At 33.7% G+C, this 25,412-nt stretch overlaps 1 protein-coding gene across 1 annotated transcript in view; it reads left to right on the forward strand.

Moving 5' to 3' along the window:
- The window catches only part of ROBO1 (roundabout guidance receptor 1), a 402,854-nt gene that overhangs the window by 108,450 nt on the left and 268,992 nt on the right, over window positions 1-25,412 (forward strand). The window lies entirely within an intron of this gene.

Here is a 25,412-nt window from a genome sequence, read left to right on the forward strand (position 1 = left end):
TAAAACTAAAAAATGAGTTTTCAGATTAGGGTATGGAATGCAATTTATGTTTTTATTGTATCTATGTTGAAAGGCTGACCAAAAAATGTCTGTTAGAAAGATTTTAGCAAGTTCTAGAGTGCAGTTTACTCGAATGTTCAGTACAGCTCATGCATTTTTTTTTTTTTTTTTTTTTTTTTTGCGGTATGCGGGCCTCTCACTGTTGTGGCCTCTCCCATTGCGGAGCACAGGCTCCGGACGCGCAGGCTCAGCTGCCATGGCACACGGGCCCAGCCGCTTTGCGGCATATGGGATCTTCCCGAACTGGGGCACGAACCCGCGTCCCCTGTATCAGCAGGCGGACTCTCAACCACTGCGCCACCAGGGAAGCCCCATGCATGCTTTTAAATCTGTGGAATAAAAGTTGTCTTTACCTCTGCTACAAGTATGTACTTTCAAAGCCTTTTGCAGCTTGGTATAGTGGAAACTTAAGGTTAACTAATGGCATGAGGGATGCAATAGTGTCTGAGTTTCCACATAACATGTGATTCTAATGAGCTCAGAAAGTGGTAAAGGAAAAAGAACCACAATTAGTACCAAATACAGTAATTTTTCTACTTATAACCAGCTTTTAATATACTCATTTTAAATGGCTACTCCGATTTATTGGTAATCTCCAGTGTATATGAGTCATCATTTATAAACCCTGTGTTTTGCAAAATTGCATATTTACCACATAACACAAGTCTCTGAAAAACATTGATGTTTAGCAATTTCCTTAGTTTTGGAATTGTACTGTGTGGCACCAGATATGGTAGGAATTAGCTAGTTTATTTGATGGTAGGTTATGTTGGTAAAAGTCAGACTTACATTATAACTGCATAGAAATAAATGAATAAGAGAGCATGAATTTGGTAATGGTTACAGCATGGTGTAATAATTAAAAGCAATGAAATAGAAACAAATTTTTGCTGAACATTAATTTAGTTATAAATATCTTCCTTTACTGATATACTGAAGTTGAGGCAAACCAGTAAAAATTAGTGATCTCATCACATTTTAAAGAAAAAAGTTTTAAACTATTTCACTGTTTACAGAGTTTTCTATTTTAAAATCTTTTGATTCATTATATTTTCATGAAATGTCACTTTCTTTGGGTAGCGTGCACCTTCTTTATGAGACAAAGTGAAAATGCTTACAAATTTGTTTTGTTACTGCTTTTAACTGAAGGGAATTTCTCACTTTTTAAAAAGAAATTTTTTTTTTTTTTTTTTTTTTGCGTTACGCGGGCCTCTCACCGTTGTGGCCTCTCCCATCGCGGAGCACAGGCTCTGGACACACAGGCTCAGCGGCCATGACTCACAGGCCCAGCCACTCCGTGGCCTGTGGGATCTTCCCGGACCGGATCACGAACCCGTGTCCCCTGAATCGGCAGGCGGACTTTCAACCACTGCATCACCAGGGAAGCCCCTAAAAAGAAAATTCTTAATCATAAGATTTAAAATTAGATTTTCTTTTTTTTTTTTTAATGTTTTCTATGTACCTGCTTTGTTCCTCCTGGTAATACACATGTCCTGAAATAAAAGCACTCTGTTGGGACCTGATATTATTTTCTACTGACCATGAACTTTTAACTGCCAAACTTGTCATGAATATACCCCAAAAGTGAAAGAATAAAAGTTGAAGAATAGCATGAATTATTTCAAATTGTTACGGCTCAAAAGAGCAAATTTTTTTCTTCCTTTTTCCCCCTACTATGTGTGAATTGCCATTCCTAGTATGTCAGTGTAACCAGGGCTACCATGTATAGTTGTGTAGTTTGTTCACTGCAAAAGTTCAGTCTGGCCATCTGACTCTATTCAACCTAAACCAAGTTTGCGAGGCTGCATCTCCAAGATGGGCATGTTTTCTAGTTTACAGTGCTAAACATATAATGCTGGTAAGAGTTTGCCAAAATCTTGAACGCTTTTATAAAGTTCTTTGTATAATTACTACATCTTGCTTTGTCACTATGCTAGATTTATTCATTCATACTCTTTAAAAGTTTTGTATTGAAATATATTTGACCTATTACATTATATTGTTATGTTAGTTTCAGGTGTACTACATAATGATTTGACATTTGCATGCATTATGAAATGATCACCATAGATCTAAAAACCATCTGTCCTCATACAAAGTTATTACAATATTATTGACCATATTCTTTATGTTGTGTATTGCATCCTTGTGACTTATTACATAGTTGGAGGTTTGTACCTCTTAATCCCCTTCACTTAATTTGCCCACCTGCCACCCCTCTTCTTCCTGACAACCACTCGTTTGTAATTTGTACCTGTGAGTCTGTTTTCATTTTATTTTGTTTGTTTTGTTTTGTTTTGTTTTAGATTCCACATATAAGTGAGATCATATGGTGTTTGTCTTTCTCTGTCTGACTTATTTCACTTAGCATTATAGTCTCTAGATCCAGCCATTTTGTTGCACATGGCAATATTTCATTTTTTAATGGTTAATAGTCCATTGTGTGTAAATATACACACACACACACACACACACACACATGCACCATCTTCTCTATTCACCTATCGATAGACACTTAGGTTGCTTCCACTTCTTGGCTACTCTAAATAATGCTGCATTGAACATTATAGTGAATATACAGTTTGGAATTAGTGGGGTTTTGTTTCAGATCAGTAGCCCGAACTGAAATTGCTGGATAATAGCTAGTTCAATTTTTAAGTTTTTCAGAAACCTCCCTGCGGTTTTCCATAGTGGTTGTACCAATTTACAACCCCGCCAACAGTGCAAGAGGGCATTCATATTCTTTTCAGAGTTTTTTATGTTGGAGTGATTCTCAAAGTGTGGTCCAGAGATCCTTTCAGGGAGTCCACCAGGTCAAAGTCATGTACGGCTAAAAGATCCATTCAAAGTTCAAGATAAAACAATGGATTTTAAGGTAACATTACAAAAAGTTCAATGAAGTGATTTCAGATTCCCCACTGCCACTAACTTTTAAAGAACTACCACATGTTGAGTGTTGTATAATAGTATGAAAGAAGAATATTCACAATTATCTGAGAAGGCTATTAAAATACTCCTTTTCTCAACTACATGTCTTTGTAAGGCTGGATTTTCTTCATATATTTCAACAAAATAATATATTGCAACAGACTAAAGGCAGAAGTAGGCAGAAGAATCCAGCTGTCTACTCATTAAACCAGACATTTACTAAAAACCTGCAAAAATGTCAAGCAGGGTCCTTCTTTTCACTGAGTTTATTTGGGAATATATAGTTATTTTTTCATGAAATTGTTTTTTATACTGACACATAATAGGGTTATTTTTAATTCAAAGTAAATTAATAAATATTTTAAATGTTTTTCCATTTTAATTTCTAACATAATTGTGTCAATGGATAAAATTCCCATAAATGAAAGCGTTTTGGAGTTGTCAATAAAATTTAAGAGTACAGAAGGCTCCTGACACCAAATCATTTGAGAACAGCTGCTTTAACATTTCTTTGTTAGCAATAATAGTGATGTTCTCAGTATTGGACTGGATGTACACATATACATTTGGTCCAGGAGAATTGCTTATCTTAGGAAAAAGGAATCCAACTCTCCTATTTTTTAAGGATCCCTTCAGTTTTCACATTTGATTTATCATGAGCCAGCCTACAGGTGCAGATATGTTGACTCAACTCGGCAAACACAGAGAAGCTGCATCATAAAGGCCAAGTCAGTGGCTGTCAGGATGGTTTTAATTAACAGGAAAGCACTATTGGTCCCATTTTGTGTGCACTTCAAAATGTTAGTTGTCCACTGAGATGGCTCACAGATGAGGCACTACTCCAGCCTCGTTGAAATGCAGCTGTGACATGCTTTTATAAAGAAGACAGGAGAGAGGAGTTTGGGGCAAATGATTCCATGTGAATTAGGAACTATTTTATGAGAGATGTTGGACAGCTGTTCTGTTCACAGTGATTGTCAGAGAAAACATAATATGGCAGGGAGGACCTCAGGATTCAGGAATAAGAAAGTTCTTGTTAGTGATACCTAAATACCTATTTAAAAGACAAAACAGAGAAGCAAGCAAAAAACAAAAAATGAAAAACAATCCTTCCCCCTCCACATTTATAAAAACCTTGTAGTTTGATTAGAATTACGTTCACCTATGAGTTGGAACAGTTCTACCATCATACCTGTTCTTGACAGTCATGGCCTTAGCTGCAGAAGGCAATCTATCATAGTGGTTAAGCACTGGCTTTGAAGTCAGTCAGACAGATCCACATCCTGCCCCCAATGCTTTCTGATTGTGTGAACGTGGGCGTTACTTTCTTCACCAAGGCAACTCAGGTATGAAATATCTACACAGACACAGACACACACACACACACACACACACACAAAAGCACATACATCCATACACACACACAAATAATAATTTTAGTCATCTAAAAATATACTCACATTACCTAACATTTATTTAGTACTCTGTGTTAGGCCCTGTTATAAATACTTCATATGGAATCACTGTTACTTCTTACTATAATCCTCTGAGGTAAATAAAACCATTGCTCCCATTTATAGGTGAGGAAACTACTCTCAGGATGTGAATAAATTTACAAATTTTGCTTAATCAGCACTTGGCAGAGCCTGGATATGAACCAAGACAGAGTTGCCTAGTCTACTCAATTCTTTGTCTCTCTAGTGTAATCAATCATTGAAAAGTCTCCTTTCAAGACATACTTCTAAACTTTTTTAAAAAAATAATTGCCTCAGTGATCTTTTAAGAAATAAATCTAAATTTGCTTATTACATACTTTTTTTTAAATAATGAAGACTAAAACAAGTGTGATGTCAGATTTGTTTCCTTCTTTCAGATGCTTTTATTACATATGACATATTCCTTTGAAGTTAAGCTGGAAGGCAGGTGTTGTGGGACAAAGCATCCAAAAGTAAAATAGACTAAATATGGAGAAAGCATTGAATTGTTTAGTAGCTAAAACTTTCTGTTGGCCAAATTGAAAAACCATAACATTTATCGTATATGATGTGTGTGACATTTGAAGTTATAAAAGAGGATTCAAAAGAATATTCCTCATTGAGGATTATGTGACTAAAAAGTGGCAAACTTTAATTATATTTATGACTTTAACTTATTTGTTTGTATGTATTTGAAGAGAGTTATGTTTCTGTTTACCCCATTTAAACTGCAGCTACCTCTTCCTTATGAGAGTAGTTCTTGAATCCTCTCTATATAAATAAACAAATTTTCAAAATCTTTTTCTGCTTTATTTACCATAATGACATCTTCCTGTGACTTAGGAGTAAAAGAAAATTAACTATAGAAAAAATAAGACTCTATAGCATGGACTTTTAGGACAATACTAGAAAATACCTCTGTACCAATAAATATATTTTTAATATTTTACCGTTCTACAGAAATTTTGTATTATTTGCCTTCTTAAGAAAACACAAAATGAAAATCTAGTTATATAAAAAGTTATTCATTGTGTACTGAAGCTAGCAGAAGATAAGGCAAGAAAAATCAGTTTAGATTTTGGAAATCTCTGTCACCTAACCTTTGCAAACCAGAAAGGGATTTATTCTCTACGGAGAATAAATAGTAGTATGTATAAGACAATTCTTTGATCTAAAATAGAGCATAAAATTATTCTTTCATTTCCAACATGATTTGCATGTTTAAATATACCTCTGCTTCACTACATATTAAAATGTTATCATACATTTTATTTCACTTAATTATTTAAGGCATTTTGTAAAGCTCTAAATATTTATTTCATAGAGCACAGAAAATATTTTACCCTTACAATAGCTTTGAAAATAGTCAAAGATGCCAGAATATCAAGTGGTCATGGATTAGTGGCACTGAGTGATTGCCTGAGTTCCATTGCTTTCTAGGCTGTTGTTTATCAGGGATTCTAGAATGTGCGATGGACCTGGAGTCCAGTATAAGAAACAAAAACCGTAATTTTCTGGAGACAATTATAAAGGGCACTCATATTTCATCAAACTGATCTTTCCCTCCCCCACCCCCCCACCCCCCTGGCAATAAATGACAAAAAGAAAACAATGGGAAAAGTGGCCACCGTCACGGAAAGATGGGCAATCACAAAAGTTATTAGTGTAGACATTTGATGGGGTCTAATCTACCTATGGAATACTGTATTCTGTCAAGAAAAGAGAGCTAATGCATCTTCTAAATATCAAAAGACAGGAGACAATTTATGCCTGTCAGGTCTCACTTTTCATAGATTTAAATCATTCCTGTTACAGAGAGATACATTACTCCCATTGTAGTTAAATTTCCCTTTTGATTTTAGTCAAAAATAATTTTAAAAGCTTTCTGACAATTTAAAAGAGCATTTTAAAATAAATGGCATTATTTTAAAAATCCCTACTGGATACCGTAATTATCTATAATTAGCAGCAAGTTTTAATGTTTTACATTGCTTCTCTTTTATATTTACCGTATTTTAAAGTAAAATTTCTTCAAGGCATACTCCTATCAATTATTAGACCTTTTTTCCTTGTAAATGTTGAAGAGTTGTATAAAACTTTTGCTATCCCTAATCTGAGTGAACTTTACATTATTATTTTTGTTGGCTGAATGAAAATGAAAATCCCTGATGATATTTCATTGGTTAATTAACTTCCTAATATTTGCAAGTGTGGCATCTGCTGTATTCTTGATTGTTATGGCATAATGAAATTGTGGGCTGGAAGACATGAACGTGGAAATTTCCCCTACCCATTATATATCTTATGCAAGCAATATATCCTAGTTACTTTAGGTCAGCATGACATTGTGTGCAAAATTGCATACTGCATTGGGCCAGATGAGACATTGCCATACATTGCTCATGAGGATGCAAATTGCCACTTATCTGAAAAAGATTCTCACAATAAATGAACAAGCAATTTCTCTCTGTGTAGTGAGACTGTTAATGTCTTCATGGATGGATAATGAGAAGGAGACAGATGAGAGGAATAAAGGTGTTACATTTCATTTTCTGTTTTATCTTTTTCTTTTTTTGTAGCTTCTGTCAAATTAATACTATAAAAGTATTTGCTTCCAACTTCTATTATTTCCATTCTAGAACATGACATTTATTTTGGAGAAAGAGATAACATCTCACTTTATTTTGGAAATTGGTTAACATACTCTGTACCCAAATAGTGTTTTTTTGTTTTTAAAGGTAATATAAGAAATCAATTTAAAAACGTTTCATTTTCTACCCTCAAAAATCATAGGTGAAAATCGGCGTGTTTAAGCATTCTTCTATATGTGTAGGCAAAGATAAAAGTAATAGAAACTGTCATTCCTGAAACTATTCTTTTTATGTAGCTAAATCCAGGACCAATTTAAAAATGTGTAACAAGGTTTCATTTTAAAACAGCAGTGCATCTATTAATATAAATATTTTAGTTAATTTGGCAGCCAACATTTTCATCAAGAACAACATGCAATTCTTTTATCAGATCTACAGATTAAGAATTTTAAAGTTTACATTCTTAGGCCTATACCAAAACACTCTGAATGTTTGATACAATAATTTAAGACCCATGAATCTATACATGTTTTTTTGAGAATTAAATATTTAGCAATGATTTTTTAGTTTACATTCTATGTTTATGTCGACATTGAAGAATAATAGAAATTGTCAAATAATCTTTTATTAAGAATTTTGGTTGGTTGAACCAAATTAAATATTAATTTAACAACTACTTGTTAATATGTCGGTATTGATTTTATCTTAGAGAAGTGCAATTATCTGTAACTGAACTTTCTGTTTTCTTGTGGTTGGGCTTTAAATTACCATGTCTTCTGGTTTCAGTGTTTTTCCTGGGGCACAGATCATATTTCTTACTGCTAAAGCCCAGAAATAATAGCCTCACACATCCAGAGTCCCAAAGGCTTTCCTGCCTGGTACCCAGAGAGCAACTGCAGTGCTCCAGACTGTGTTGTAGACATGAAATCCTAAAGCAATAGGGGTACTGTTGAAAGCAATTTCATTTCATAATACAATTCATAATTATCTGCATTTATCTCATTGTCTAAATTCCAACTGGTAACCTATCATACTGACGAATTCTTAGAGGATGCCTTTGTTCTATAGGATGTGTGCTTTTCTAGATGATACTATTTTTAAGGAAACAATCACTGTTTGTAACAAATAGGCAAAAAAAGTAGGGAAATGGTAATGAAAAATCTGTAGATATATGTTATCATTTACATTTACCATCTAAATGAAAGTGTGTTTAATATCAGTTTTTGAATATGAGATCTTTGTTTATTTTGAAGGCATGTCTTCTTTTGTTGTTGTTGCTTTATAGCCATGCCATATTTCCGGGTGTTTAAAAATTTATGTTCAGAGAGTAAACATCCCCAGTTTTCCAGTTCTTAGATATTGTCTAATACAAAAACAGAAGTATATAAACTAGAATTAAAGTCAGCTACCTGTAGTGGGGCATAACCATGCATCCTTCTATTGAGTATTAAATTGCAGAGAAGTATCTATTCCCATGATTTTAAAATATTATCATTGAATAACAATCACTTCTATAAGTTAATTAATAAGATAATTATAGTTTGCAATGAAAGGTACCCACAATTTTAATGGCTGCCAGGTATATGAAGTCACAAAGCATGGCATTTTTATAGGATTTGGGATTTCCATCTTCAGAAAATGTACTCATCTCTTTAAGTTGTCCCACAGCCTCTAATTGCTTTATCTTTTAAGAAAAGGAAAAAGAGCAGTATGTTTATTCTATGATCAGTAAAGACCAAAAAGACACTTACTATTTTAAAATTGAGCCAGTTAATGACTCCAGAATTTGTTGAACACTGGGGTACTGGTATTGGCACAGAACATTGGGAATAAATCAAATGTAAGTGAGAGTAAAGAACAAATGTCCTGGCTTGTGCATGATGCCTGGATGTTTTGGGCATGTTACACTGTCGGCGCCTCTGGGTTTCTTCCTGTTCTCTCTTTCTCTACCAATATATAGACTGTGCCCACTTCAGCCTTTGCTTTTATTCCCTCTGTTTACAAAGTAAGTGAAAAGAGACATGACATTAAAAACATAGAAAAATTACTTTTGGGATGGAGATGGGATATGCATATATATCCCCTTTATATACCCTTTATTGGTCATATCATGTGCAAGTATTTTTTCCCATTCAGTAGGTTGTCTTTTTGCTTTGTCAATGGCTTCCTGTGCTCTGCAAAGATTTTAAGTTTAATTAGGTCTAATTTGTTTATTTTTGCTATATATATACACATATATATGTATATATTGTATATATAGCAAATATTGATATATATAGCAAATATATAACAAATGTAGCAAATATACATATATTTGGAAATGATATATAAGCACTATCTGTATTTTGTATTTTTGTTTACTAAATATAATATATCACATATGAGTTCTGCCATTCACTCTGTAAGTTATACTATTCACAAGCATTTGGTAAATCCAGGTCAAACATCTGGACAAGACTTCCTTGTTATACCATCTTTTTGTTCCCACTCAAAAATGAGGATCTATCAGTGATATACTACTTTTTTTTTTCTTTTTTTGTTTTCTCTTTTTTTGTATCTACATGAGGTGATGGGTGCTAAATAAACTTATTTTGGTAATCATTTCACAGTATATATAGGTCAGACCATTCTGCTATACACTGTAAACTTGATATATGTCAGTTATATCTCAGTAAAATTGGGAGGGGAAAATTTTTTTTATTGATGTATTGTTGAGTTACAATATTATATTATTTTCAGATGTACAGCATAGTGATTCAGTATTTTTACAGATTACACTCCTTTAAATGTTATTACAAACTAATGGCTATAATTCCTTGTGCTGTACAATATATTCATGTTGCTTATCTATTTTATACATAGTAGTTTGTATTTCTTAACCCCATACTCCTATCCCTCCCCTCTTCCCTCTCCCCACTGGTAACAACTAGTTTGTCCTCTATATCTGTGAGTCTGTTTCTGTTTTGCTATGTATATATCCATTTGTTTTATTTTTTAGATTCTACATATAAGTAATATCATTCAGTATTTGTCTTTTTCTGTCTGACTTATTTCACTAAGTATAATATTCTCTTGGTCCATCCACATTGCTACAAATGGCAGAATTTCATTCTTTTTTATGGCTTAGTAATATTCTTCTGTGTGTGTGTGTGTGTGTTGTGTATTAGATCTTCTCTATCCATTTATCTGTTGAAGGACACTTAGGTTGCTTCCATAGCTTGGCTATTATAAACAGTGGTGCTATGAACATTGAAGTGCATGTATCTTTTCAAACTATGTTTCTGCTTTTTCCAAATACATACCCAGGAGTGGAATTGCTGGATTCATATAGTAGTTCTATTTTTAGTCTTTAGAGACACTTCCATATTGTTTTCCACAGTGTCTGCACCAATTTACATTACCACCAACAGTGTATGAGGGTTCTTTTTTCTCTGCATCCTTACCAACATAACAAAATTTGTGTTCTCTTTAATGATAGCCATTCTGACAGGTATGAGATGATAATTTCATTATGGTTTTAATTTACATTTCTCTGATAATTAACACTTTTGCTCATCTTTTCATGAGCCTGTCGGCCATCTGTATATCTTCTTTGGAAAAATGTCTATTCAGGTCTTCTGCCCATTTTTTGATTAGGTTCTTTTTTTGATGCTGAATTGTATGAGCTGTTTATATACTTTGGATATTATCCTCTTCATGGTCATATTATTGCAAGTATTTTCTCCTATTCAGTAGGTTGTCTTTTTGTTTTGTCAGTAGTTTCCTTTGCTATGCAAAGCTTTTAAGTTCAAGTAGGTCCAATTTGTTTATTTTTGCTTTTATTTATTTTACCTTATTTATTTCCTCTGATTTTTATTTTTACTTTCCTTCTTCTAACTTTGTTCTTCTTTTTGTAATTCCTTCAGGTGACAGTTTAGGTTGTTCATTTGAGATTTTTTCTTGCTTCTTGAGGAAGGCCTCCTCTATTGCTATAAACTTTCCTCTTAGAACTGCCTTTGCTGCATCCCATAGATTTTTGAAAGTTTGTTTCCATTTTCATTTGTCTTGGGATATTTTCTCATTTCCTCTTTGATTTCTTCATTGACTCATTTTTTTGAAATAGCATGTTTAGTCTCCACATGTTTGTTCTTTTCCCATTTTTCTTTCTGTAATTGATTTCTAGTTTGTTACAATTGTGGTTGGAAAAATAGTATAATTTCTATCCTCTTAAATTTGTTGAGACTTGTTTTGTAGCCTAGCATGTGATCTATTCTGGGGAAGGTTCGGTGTGCACTTGAAAAGAATGTGTATTCTGCTGTTTTGGGATGGAATGTCCTGTAGATATCTATTAAATCTAATTGGCCTATTGTGTCATTTAATACCACTGTCACTTTATTGATTTGCTGTCTGGATGATCTATCCATTGATTTAAGTGGGGTGTTAAAGTCCCCTACTATTATTGCATTATTGTCAATTTCTCTATTTTATGTCTGTAGGTTTTTGCTTTATATATATATATAGGTGCTCCTGTATTAGGTGCATATATGTTAATGAGTGTATATCCTCTTCTTGTATTGATCCCTTTATCATTATATAATCTCCTTCTTTGTCTTTTTTTATAGCTTTTGTTTTAAAGTCTAATTTTGTCTCATGTGAGTATTGCTACCCCCATTTTCTTTTCATTTCTGTTTGCATGAAATATCTTTTTTCATCCTCTCACTTTCAGTCTGTGTGTGTCTTTAGCTCTGAAGTGAATTTCTTGTAGGCAGCATGTAGATGGATCTTGGTTTTTCTCCAATCAACCACCCTATGTCTTTTGATTGGAGCATTTAGTCCACTGATATTGATATGTTTGTACTTATTGCCATTTTATGACTTGCTTTCTGGTTGCTTTGTAGTTCTTTGTTTATCAATTCTTCTTTTTGCTTCTACCCTTGTGGTTTGATGATTTTCTTTACTAGAATGCATGTGTTCCTTTCTTTTTAGTTTTTGTGTATCTATTGTAGGTTTTTGGTTGTGGCTACCCTGGGGTTCATATATGTTGACCTATAGCTATATCTTCTTGTTTTAAATTGGTAGTCATTTAGGTTCAAACACATTCTAAAAGATCTACATTTTTTACCCCCCTCCCACACATTTTGTGTTTTTGATGTGATACTTTACATCTTCATGTTTATCCCTTAACTGTTTGTTATAGTTATAGTTGTTTTTACAACTTATTTTGTCGTTTAATCTTTATACCGGTATTTGCCTTTCCTAGTGGGATTTTCCCTTTCCTATAGATTCTTTTTTTTTTTTTCACCATGCCACGTGGCTTGTGGGAACTTAGTTCCTCGACCAGGGATTGAACCCAGGCTCCTGGTAGTGAAAGCACCAAGTCCTAACCACTGGACCACCAGGGAATTCCCTCCTATAGATTCTTGCTTCTTTTTCTACTTAGGAGAACCTTTAACATTTCTTTTATGATAGGTTTAGTATTGATGAACCCTTTTAGTTTTTGCTTCTCTGAAATGTTCTTTGAAGTCTCTCCTTTGATAATAAGTGATAATTTTGCAGGTATTCTCTTTCAGCACTTTATATATATCATGCTACTACCTTCTGTCCTGCAAAGTTTCTGCAGAAAAATCAGCTGATAGCCGTTTGAGGATTCTCTCGTTTACAACTCTTTGTTTTTCTCTTGCTGCTTTTAGAATTCTCTCTTTATCTTTAACTTTTGCTGTTTTCATTATGATATGTCTTGGTGTGAGTCTGTTTGGTTGTGACCCTCTGTGTACTGTGGTTGAGTTTTCTCCCCAATCGTGGCAGCCCTAGATCCAGTGCAGCCCTGTGACATGGAGTAAGTAGGGCTGGAGTGTTTGTTCTGCTTTGGCTGGGGTGCATGCTGAGGTGGTCACAGGAAACCTGCCTTCACCCTATCTTGGGGGCAAGCCAGCACACGTGTGCTCCTCACAAGCAGAGTATAGGCTTCCCACTGCCCTGTTAGTCCCAACAGTCCCCCAAGCAGCCAACAGAACTTGTCTCCCCTGTGTAGGACCCTAGGACTGGAGCACCCAGTCTTTGGCTCTCACCACTCACTCCTCAGGGTTGGTCTCTGCCTATGTATTATCTCTTTTCCTTTGAGTCTCCTTCCAGGGCCACAGGTCCTGACCTGATTGTTTTTCTTCCCTTCCTACTCAATTACATGTGAATCTTTCTTAAAGCCTTGATTGTTCAGGAGTTTTTCTGCCAGTTTCCAGTTAGTTATCACTGAGAATTGTTCCAAATGTAGATGTATTTTTGATGTGTTCATGGGGGGAGATGAGTTCCATGTCCTCCTACTTCACTATCTTTCTTGTTTCTTATGTGGAATTATGAGTCAGCAATTTTGTTGTAAAAAAGATATAGATGTTGATTCATGTTACAAGTTTATTTTTAAAATATTAGCTTTAGGGCTTCCCTGGTGGCGCAGTGGTTGAGAGTCCGCCTGCTGATGCAGGGGACACGGGTTCGTGCCCCGATCCCGGAAGATCCCACATGCCGCAGAGCGGCTGGGCCCGCGAGCCATGGCCGCGGAGCCTGTGTGTCCGGAGCCTGTGCTCCGCAATGGGAGAGGCCACAGCAGTGAGAGGCCCGCGTACAGAAAAAAAAAAAAAAAAAAAAAAAAAATTAGCTTTAAATAGATATTATAATGCAGTATAATAAATATAAAAATTACAGTGATAGCCCTTCAAAAGTATGTTCTTGGCAATCCAGGCTTCTTTCAAAATAACTCAAGTGTACCACACAAGTTCTCACTCAAAAGTATCTCATTAATTTAATATTTTAATGGCATGTTTTTAATTTCCATGAAGTGAAGTGATGAACAAAATTAACTAAAGGACACATATGCTAACTACTTGGGATATACAAAGATACATAAGAACTATTCCCAGTCCTGATTTCTAAACATGCTACCTGCCTGGAAATTGCTTTTGGAATATTTATGGTTCCCAGATGCATCTGCACACTGGAATCACTAGGAGGACTTCTATAAATACTGATTGTTGTGTTCCCCACACCACCCCACCCTCCTCTGCTAATATTGTGAATTAATTGGGTCAAGGTATGGCCTGAACTTTGGAATTTTTAGAAGATCTAGGTGATTCTGTTATCCAGCCAAGTTTTGGAATCACTAGTGTAGATTTTTGAGGTACAAATAAGAAGGGTCACATTCACAACTACACAGATTGTTTTCTTACAGAGACATATCTGTAGATAGATAGCAGAACCTAATGTGTATGTGAGAGTATATGCACACCTATTCTCATTCCCACACTTAAGTGATCTGAGCAAATTATACCAAAATGTTGCTTTTTCTTACCTTTGCTTTTCTGACTCCATCCAGTGGTCAACTAAGAATGATTTTTGTGTAGGCAGATGTGTTCATTGTTGGGATTGGTGGTGTACATAGTAGGTAATTTAAGACTAGGGGTTCCTCTCCTTTGTTCCCCACCTCCCCACCTTTTCTCCTTTATGAATACAAGATGGGTAAAAATAAGGAAAGCATTTTTTAAAGCCTTGATGAAATGATTACAGGGATCAATATTTTAAAATTTAAACAAATGGAAACATTTATTGAACACTTATCAAAGCAACTCTGTCATTTAGTACTATTATCCCATTTAACAACTGAGGAAACTAAAGCAAGGAAAGGAGAATATAATCCTCTTTGGGTACATTCTTTTATTTTAAATCAAGTTAAAATTCCTGTTACAATCAACATACCTATTTGAATAATATTCCTGGTTTTAATAGAGTGAAGGAGCTGTTTGAGTATCATGAGTCTTGACAGCCCAGAACATAATTGGCCAAAAGCAGCTGTTTCTGATAGTCTTAAGTCTCTGAAGGTTTTGATGTCTTGAGCAGTTGAAGATATGTGAATGGTGATGAATAATTACTTTTATCTAATAGGATTAATTAAACATTCGTTCTTCCCATCTTTGAAATTTTGAGGATTACTCTTAAGTGTATGACAAAAGTGTGGTCCTTGTTTTCTAGAAGAGTCCCAATTCAGAAAAATTGCTTCCTTTTGCCAAATAGGTCATCTGAAACACATCAAATGTTGTATCCAGATTTTTGTTTTAAGATATGTGATCATTATTTCTAAAAATGGCTTTGGGTTCAAAAGAAATTATGTTGAGAATTAAAACAATCATCACAACACAACCACTGTTTCCTGCTCAAGTGAATTTTACTTTGTCAACTTTTATGATGATAATGCCAAACCCTGCCAAAGCACAAGTGATTTTTTCCCCCAAGGAAAAGGTTGCTTTTTAACTGATATACTCATGTTTCTGGTCATTCAGTTAAACAACAGATTATCCAATTAGTGTGACATGATTTATTTTTAAACTTATGCTTCACTTTATATTGGACTTTATAATTTTTCTCACAAAATAGGGCAGTGGATAGGTATGGTGTGCTTTCCAATGAAAACATTTAAAAATATATCCCATAAGCAAGGATTCATTTTAAAGCTTAAACCATTCTGAAAAACAAGGAAGCCCTTTCTCATTGATTACAACCCACCCCACCTTGGATTGATTTCCTCCCTCCCTCTCTTCCTTCTTTCCTTCCTCTATTTCTCTCTCTCTTCTCTTTCCTTCCTTTTCTTTTTCAATTTTAAAGTCTCAGCATTTCCCTAATTGTGCTGATCAAAATAATACCTTTAGCCTTCAAGGAAAGCATGGGTGTTTGTAACCATAAAAATATGGTCAGCAGCTGTATTTTTCTGACTGTTGAAGGGAACTGATTTGTGTCTGCATTAGCACCCCTTACCTCACACTCCAAACCATTCCTCCCTTCCCCCCCTCCAGTGGCAGCTTCCAAACTACCAACTTGTTTTATGTCAAATGCATGTTGGGCTCTGTAATAAATCACTGATGAACAGCCAACTCTCTATTTCGGAGGTGCAGCCTCTGAACATTGATTAATGTGATTCTTCAAGAATGGAACAATGGCCCATGTGCATTGCATAAGAAAAGCTCATCCACGGCAATAGATAGCTTTGTTCCATGTGCTCCAGCCTCTCTCCTTATAGTGTTCTCTTTCTGGGCTTAGCATGGACCTCAGCTAATTGATTAACAGAACCTTTAGGCTGCCTGAGGTAGGCCTAAAACAGGGACGTAATCAGAGGCTTTCAAAGACTCGATTCTTGTCTTTGGGGATTCCTGCAGGCACATATAGTAGCTACAATAGGCAGAACAACAAGGCTTCTTATTTTTAGAAATTTTGGTGAATTTCAGTGATAATTTGCTTCTGTTGTATTCTTCTTTTTCTTTAACCCAATTGGTTGTTCTTTTGTGGCTGACAGGTATTTTTAAGACAAAAAATTCATATTAGAGTCTTCTTTCTTCTCTATTACCTGTATGTTATTTTCCTTCTTTTTATTGATGTGCTAGGAAACCCATATTCTGTTTTGTTTCGGTTTTTAATTAATTAATTAATTAATTAGTTTATTTTTGGCTGCATTGGGTCTTTGTTGCTGCACGTGGGCTTTCTCTAGTTGCAGTGAGCAGGGGCTACTCTTCGTTGCAGTGCGCAGGCTTCTCATTGCGGTGGCTTCTCTTTTTGAAGAGCTCGGGCCCTAGGCGCGCGGGCTTCAGTAGTTGTGGCACGCGGGCTCAATAGTTGTGGCTCGCGGGCTGTAGAGTGCAGACTCAGTAGTTGTGGCACACGGGCTTAGTTGCTCCGCGGCATGTGGGATCTTCCCGGACCAGGGTTTGAACCCGTGTCCCCTGCATTGGCAGGTGGATTCTCAACCACTGCGCCACCAGGGAAGTCCCCCATATTCTGTTTTAACAGTTGTTCCTAAGTACTGAATATCCAGTGGCAGTTAAAATTATAATCACAAAATTTTGGTCACAATATGCAGCTCCATTTATCCTTTAATATCTAAATAACTTATAATTTATCAGAAAAGTCAGCAAAAATTAGGTAAACTTTGAAGAGTACTCAGTATTTTTTTAGTATTGTTTATTTTTAAAATGTAAGTCATTGAGTGCTTTTTCATTTCTTTAAATTTTAAAAAAGTAAGTCAAAGTGTACATATAATGGTAATCATAATGGTATATTAATTGCCATTTTTATACTTATTTTTCATACCTTTGCATTTTTCTGGTTGTGAGATTATCTTTGAGATTGAATGATATGTTGGCTGAGGGAAATGTTAATGTAGGTTCTTATTTTTTTGTTTTTTTACAGTTAGAATTATATATTCTTTTAATTTGACCTTGGAATTTATAGGTAAGCAAACTACTTTTTTAAAGGCAAAAAAATTGAGATTCAGATAAGTGTTGAAAAGGTAAAACATTTCTGGCAAAATCTTACTTTCGCATATTCTAGAAATATTACTACAAGTTTTTATGGAAGATCCCTTCTCTCTTTTTTATGAACAGGAGAGCTAAAGAAAACAACTTATGTCAAAGTTCAGAATTAGTGAGCAGTGAGGAAAAGAGCAGAAGCCCTTTCATGGTCTTTCACATACTAATTCATGATCTGTAAGCTTCTCTCTTTCAAAAGAGAGAAGTTTCTCATACCAGATCCTAAAGAAAAATCTGTCATAAAATAATGTTTTAGAAAAGTCAATTTTTATAATATAGAAAAGAATTTACTTATATGAAAGAGGGAAAAAATAGGCAATTTTTCTTTTATATAGGAGAGATTTTTTCCCCAAAGTGTAATATGTTGTTTTAACTTTGAAATTATTATCATTCAAATTAAAAGTGTAATATGTTGTTTTAACTTTGAAATTATTATTATTCAAATTAAAACTTATGATGCTTAATTCTTAAACCTGCCCAAGAAAATTATTTATAATTTATAAATAATATTTATACATGAGGCCTGGGATTAATATTAATAAACAGCCTATATATGAGACCTAGCAGTGATTCTATGACAGATGCATTCAGAATTTTAACTTGAAATATCAAGAACATATCTCCTAATAAGCTGTGCTTACCCCAGTGGCAGTGGGCAAGAGTGGGATAGAGGAAAGGATAGATGTTGCAGGGATTCTTTGCTGGTGCCAGAATAAGGTTTCCTTTTCATGATATCTAGGGGACTAAGGTTGGGAAGAAAAACAAAGGGCAATAGTGGTTGACCTGATGGAGGAGAGGACTGTAGGAAACTCCTCTCCTGAGAGTGCAGTGGGAAGAGGAATTCCTGTGACTAGGTAGTTGATTTTAATAAGGGATATGAGGAAACTCAGATGTATAAATTAGGAATGGTTTCAGATAAATGGTCCAGTTATACATAAAAATCAAGAGAACTAAACTCTTCAGAAACATGAACTAAACACTTTCTCCACTGATCTACCCACTGAGAATATTACAGACATTTAATTCGATTGACTTCAAGTGAGACTTTTTAGCCTTTTATTTTGGCACTCAGAATAATAGAAATGATGTTTGATGATCCTAATGATAATAATTGTAATAATAAATATTTCTAGCAATTACTGTTACCACTCACTGTGCTAAACACTTTATGTATTTTTTTTTACAATTGTTCCACATAATACAGTGCAGCATTTATTATTATCCTCATCTTAGTTGAGGCTTTAGAGAGATTATGCAGCTTACCCAAGTTGATTATGTGGCCAGTGTCTTCTCACACCAGATCTGTCTTTCTTCCAGAGTACACGCTGTCACCATTAGCTATCTCAACCACACCTAAATAACGAAACTTACATTTTTTTTCCATCAAGGCATGATTTGTATCACATCTAATTAGAGGTGTCAACCTCCCTAAGAGTCAGTAATGAACTGATTTTTTACCCTGTCTCAAATTTTAAAAAAATTCTTAATTTCATTCATTCATTTTAGTCTCCAATATTTATTGTGCCCAGGCATTCTGTTGCTTGTCAGGTGCATGGTATAATGAAAAGACAACACTGTATGCCCTCATATTCTATTTATGTGTTTTCAAGTTGTTTGAAGGATTCAACTATATTGATTTTAATGAGACTCTATTTTTTCCCCATGAGAGATCTATCCCTAGAATAGATCGTTCCAAGTTTACCAAATCTTTGAGTTTGCTTTCAATGCAACAAAGCAATTAATTTCAGTGAAACACCACTACCCTTATCCTTTACTTGACATTAGATTGTCTGATATTTTGCTCATTTATATTCTCAAATTTCCATTTCCATAAGCCTTAAGTTATGATGAATGTACTCCATGCAATTAAAAAAAATAATAAACTTATTTCAAATAACAATACTTTAATACAAAGTACTGTATTTATTCTTAGCTTCTCAGGCCCCCTGGAAGACACAAGACTTTAAGCATAGAGGTGGCCCTAATGGTATATACAAACTTTGGTAGGAGTGCAGTGTTCATACATTTTTAAGGAAAGTAAGCCTTTCTCCTCATGTCTGTATCATCTTTGTGGCTCAGAAATATTGTTAGCTTCACAGTACAAGGATCTGTATTAAATCTGAATGGAATCTGACCTTTCTTCTACAATGAAATTTCTGCATGTAGAGTAAGGATCCTGTGCTACTTCTGAACAGTTCAACATTATTAATATTTTAAGTCTTGGAGAAAATTAGGAACTTTACTAATCATTTAGACTTAAGTTCAAAGTTGTCATTATATTTAAAGTTAAAACTACAATTACTGGCAAATGTTAAGATTTTTCCTTTCTATAATTTTTCTAAAAGTTTGGTTTTTTTAAACCTAAATTTAAGTTTCATGACATTCCCAGATATCCTAATTGAAAAGCTTATCATTAGAAATGGCTCTAGCAAGAATTGTAAAAAGTGCCCAGAAACGGTCTGTTTTGCAATTTCATATAAATATCATTATAACACAATTGAAGAAGAAACACTCTGATAGTTAAATATACTTGTGCCAATTTAAAAAGCAGTGGTAGTTGGAAGGTGATGGAGATGTTTATGGGATAGATTGTGGTGTTGGTTTCATGGTTGTATAATTATCTCCCAACCTATTAAGTTGCGTGCATTAAATATAGCTTTTTGTATGCCAAAAAAAAGTAGTAATAGTAGTTTTGTCATGAGATTATTTTTCTCAGTATGTCGTACAACTGATACTTTAGATTACAAAAATCTTTCCTATAATGTTGAAAAGAATACTTTTAAATTACAGAAGACCACTTAAGTATCATGAACTCTTTTCCCTTCCATTTCAAAGACATTAAAAGGACCATTCTAGGGTCAGAGGTTAACTTTTGAATGTGGTTTGTTGTGAACACAAAAACTAAATATTATAGGAATACTTCAGTGCTGATTATGATGTCTTTTCTAATTTTGGAATTGTAAGTCTCATATTATTTGTTTGGTACTTTAAATTAGCTGACATCTCGTATTAGTTGTTTGATAGTGTTTGGTAAATTTTATATTTTAAAAGTTAATTTAAAATAAATATCAAACTACAGAGTAGATGATCACATCTTTTTATTGACAGAAAATTTACATGCAATGAAATGCATAGATCAAAGTTCCCAGTCTGAGTATTGACGAATGTATACAGCCACGTAATGACAAATCTAATCAAGATATAGAATATGTCTGTCATTGCAAGAGTTTCCTTATTCCCTTTTCCAGTCTATCCCTATCACCATAGTCAATTGCTATTTAGATGTTTATCACAAGAGTAGTTTTGCCTATTCTTAACTTCATATAAATGGAATGATTCAGTGTGTGTTCTTTTGGTATGGCTTCTTTCACTTGACATGTTTGTGAAATCCATCCACTAGTTTAAACACATCAGTAGTTCATTCTTTTTTAAAAAAATTATTGAGTGGAATTCTATTGTATGAATATGTCACAATTTGTTCATTCATTCTCCAATTAATGGACATTTAGATTATTTCCAGTTTGGGGTTGTTCCAAATATGCTGCTAGAAACATTATTATACAAGTATTTTTATGGATATATGTTTTCTTTTTGTGGGGGTAGGGTAAATAGTTTGAAGTGGAATTGCTGGATTGTATGTTAAGTATATGTTTAACTTTATAAAAGATAATCAAGCAGTTTACCAACATGATTGTACCACTTTATACTCTCACCAACAGTGTAGCTGTTCTGACTGCTCCACGTCCACACCATTTTTAGTATCTTCAACTTTGTAGATATTCTAGTGGATATGAGATCTCTCTCTGTGGTTTAATTTGTGTTTCTCTAATGCCTCATGATGTTGAACTTTTCTTCATATGCTTATCAGCCATACATGTATCTTCTCTTGTGAATTGTCTAAGTCTTCTGCCCATTTACGGATCCTATTTCTCTTTCTGTTATTGATTTGTAGAATATTTTAAAATCTATTCTAGATATAAATCCTTTCTCATATATGTCCATCTGTATACATATATGTATACATATAATATTTTCACTCAGTCTGTGGCTTGCCTTTGCATTTCATTAATAGTGTCTTTGGATGAGCAGAAGGTTTTAATTTTGCTGAAGTTCAATTTATCCATTAAAAAATGTTTAATGACATGTTTTTCTTTAAAAATATGCCTACTCCAAGGGCGTGGGGATATGGCTGTGTTTTCTTCCAGGAGGTTTATCATTTTAGCTTTTATGTTTAAGTCAATGATGTATAGCAAATTGATTTTTGCATGTAGTGTGAAGAAGGGGGAAAAGGTTTTTTTTGTTTTTTTTTTTTCATATGTTTATCCAGTAGTTACAGCATGTTTTATTCAGGAGACTTTCATTTTCCAATTTAATTGCCTTGTCACTTTTGTTGAAATCAATTGATTTTATATATGTGGGTCTATTTCTAGACTTTCTCTTCTGTTCCATTGATCTATTTGTCTTTGGTTATGCCAAAAACAAATATAGAAACTTTCTCGATTATTATATCATTACCATCTTAAAATCTTAATGTCATTCCTCCATCTTTTTCTTTTCTAAATTATTATGGTAGTTCTATTTTTAGTTTTTTAAGGAACCCCTATACTGTTCTCCATAGTAGCTGTATCAGTTTACATTCCCACCAACAGTGCAAGAGGGTTCCCTTTTCTCCACACCCTCTCCAGCATTTATTGTTTGTAGATTTTTTGATGATGGCCATTCTGACCGGTGTGAGGTGATACCTCATTGTAGTTTTGATTTGCATTTATCTAATAATTAATGATGCTGAGCATTCTTTCATGTGTTTGTTGGCAATCTGTATATCTCTAAATTATTATGGCTATTCTAGCTTCTTTAAAGTTTAAAACATTTTAGAATAACTTTGTTAATGCCTACAAAAGAAAAAGCCTGGTTGAATTTGTATTAAGATTGTATTGAATCTGTAGATCATTTTGTGCAGAATGCATATCTTAACAATATGAAGTTTTTCTCAGTTACTAAGAGAGGATGATAAAATCTTCAACTATAATTGTAAATTATATAGTTGTAAATCTAATTGTAAATTTATAATTGTAAATGTATTTAGTTCTATTAATTTTAATGTGTTTTCAATCTCTCTTATTAGGCACATACAAATTAAGGTTGTTATTAACACTTTTATCATTGTGAAATATCTTTCTACTCTTTTATTTTTTTGGTCTCGAATTCTATAGTGTCTCATAGTAATATAACCATACAGCTTTATTATACTTACTGTTTGGATGTTATATATTTTTTTCCATCCATGTACTTTTAACTTATATGTGTATTCATATTTGTAGTGCATCCCCCAAAGCTGGGTAATCTTGCTTTTTTAATTTTAGTCTAATATTACCAATATAATCATCTAATAATATTGTCCATGCCTATTAAATAGAATAGTTTACATTTAATGTAATCATTGATATAGTTGGGTTTGGGTCTGTTACTTTGTCATCATATACATATTCAAATATATATATCATATATATATTAATATTCTATTTAATTCCTCTATTAGATTTTTAACTATACTCTTTTAAGCTATATTATTAATATTAATTTTTAAATTACTGTGCTAGATATAAATATATGCATACTTAAATGGTAATAGTCTACTTGGCATGATATTGTACTTCTTTAAGTAGAATGTAAAAACTTTGCACCAGCATAATTCTGTTTACCTCCACTACCCTTTGTGTAATGTTGTCTTATAATTTATATTGATATGTTATAAACCCACCAATATGTTACAATTTTTTTTGCTTTAAAAAGTAGTTTTTATAACAAATTAAGAGAGAAAAAAATTGCCTTTAACTTATCCATGTATCTACAATTTCTAGTTTAAGGTTTTCATTCCTTTGTAGTTTAAGGTTTCCATCTGGTGTTATTTCTCTTTGGTGCAAAGAAGTTCATTTAGCATTTCTGTGGTGCAGTTTTTTTGGCAGTAAAGTCTCTCAGCCTTTGTCTGAATATGGCCTTATTTCACCTTCATTTTTGAAGGGTATATTCACCAGATGTAGATTTCTGTGGAGTTTTTTTAAAATTTGTTGTCTTGTTTTGCTTTTACCTTAAAGCAGTTTAATTATTTCATTCTCTCCTGGTTTTTACTGATTCTGAGGAGAAATTAGATATAATTTATGTCCATCTTTTCCTTTGGTTTCTTTCAAGGCTTTCTCTTTAACTTTGCCTTTCAGAAGTTTGACCATGAAGTGTTTAGGTGTTTTTATTGATTTATTATGCTGATATTCATAAAGTTTCTTGGAGTTTTATGCTTATATATTTTTTTCCTACTTAAGGAAAATTTTGTCATTACTTCATGGAACACTTTTCTGGCTATTTTCACTCTCCTCTCTTTTTTTTCAATTTTTATTTACGTGCATATTAGGCCATTCTGTATTGACCCACCTGTCCATGAGGCTCTGCTCATTTTACTTCAGTCATTTTTTTTCTGCTCTTCAGTTGGATAATTTCTAGAGACCAGGTTTTGGGTTCATCAGTTCTTCCTTTTGCCACTTCCAATGTGCTGTTAAGCTCATGCAGTGAATTTCATTACAGATTTTTATTTCATTTCAGTTGTAGAATTTTATTTTCATTCTCATTTATATTTTCTACTTGTCTGCTGAATATTTATATCTGTTTGATTATTACGACTATGTTTTCCATTAGTCACTATACTTATTTTCATTAGCTGCTATAAAGCCCTTGCCTGCTAAGTCTAATATTGGAGGTATGTTGAGGTCTGTTTCTGTAGACTTCTTTTTACTTCATCAGCATATTTCTGTACATTAGTTACATGTCTAGAAATTTTGGTTGTATACCAGACATTTCAAAATAGACACTGGAGAGACTCTGCATTCTGTTATCTTTTCCCAAAGTAACTTGTTAATTTTTCTTCTAGCAGGCAATTAAATTACATTCTGACACCCTAAACTTTATGGTTTTACTTTCCTTTAGTATGGCTTTTTTTGTTGGTTTTGCTTTAGTCCAAGATGAATCTTTTATGCCTAGGACATGGGTTTTATTCATAAGATGTGGCCCTTCTAACTTGGTATGACTTCAACTCCATCTTCCTCATATTAGCCTCAGCTCTTTTGGCCTTCTAGCTGATGCTTCCCATTGGGAACACTGGCACCTCCAATGCACATGTGTAATTCATGGGTCATTCAGGGATTTGAGGGGAAGTTATATGCAGATTTGGAGCTCATTCATATGTGACTCTCTCATTTCTGGATTTTTTTTAGCCACTTCTAGCCACTCTGGCAGTTCTGAGCTCCATTCTCTTACATCTCAGGCCAATAAAACTGTGGCTTTCTGCTTGAGTTCCATGACTGAGATCTAACTCATTGTTTTTGCATTGCTTGGGTAGTGCCTTTGGTAAAAAAGCTGTATTAATGTGTATTTCTCCACATTAATTCCCAATGCAGTTTCCTTTTCTCAATGTTTAATCCTTTCCATTTTATGCCTGTTTTTAGTTACTCTCCAGTGCTTTCAAAGAGTTGTTCTTTATATTTTGTCCAGAGTATATAATAGTTATCTGTGGGTGGTTTAGTTTAATTTAAGCTACTCAGCTATTACTGAAACTGCAACTGTAATCACATATTTTTGACTCATTTTTTATAATTATCTCAACCTGTTCCCACCTTTATTTCTTCTAATATTCATGTTTTATAACATTTTATTTCTCAGGGTGGAACGTATAAAAAGGAATTGAAAAAATCTATTAAACCAATTATTTAGATTGCACAGAAAAAAGTATAATATAAATATAATCAACACATAAAGTATCCTGATAATTAAAAATAAAACTGAAAAAATAAGTTCAGAATATGTCTTTATGGACAACAAAACCTTCTGCTGCTGTTCTTCAATGTACTAATTTCACTAATGGGAATTCTTTGTTTATTTACAAATTGTTATGAAACACCTAGTCTGTTCAAAAATTTTTCTGAGTCTTGGAGATACAGCCATGAACAAAATTGAAAACATTCCTGCTCTTCCAGATCTTATATTCTAGTGGG

Source organism: Mesoplodon mirus, assembly GCF_964341445.2.
Source record: "Mesoplodon mirus genome assembly, chromosome: 6".
In the NCBI taxonomy this organism is placed as follows: Eukaryota; Metazoa; Chordata; class Mammalia; order Artiodactyla; family Ziphiidae; genus Mesoplodon; species Mesoplodon mirus.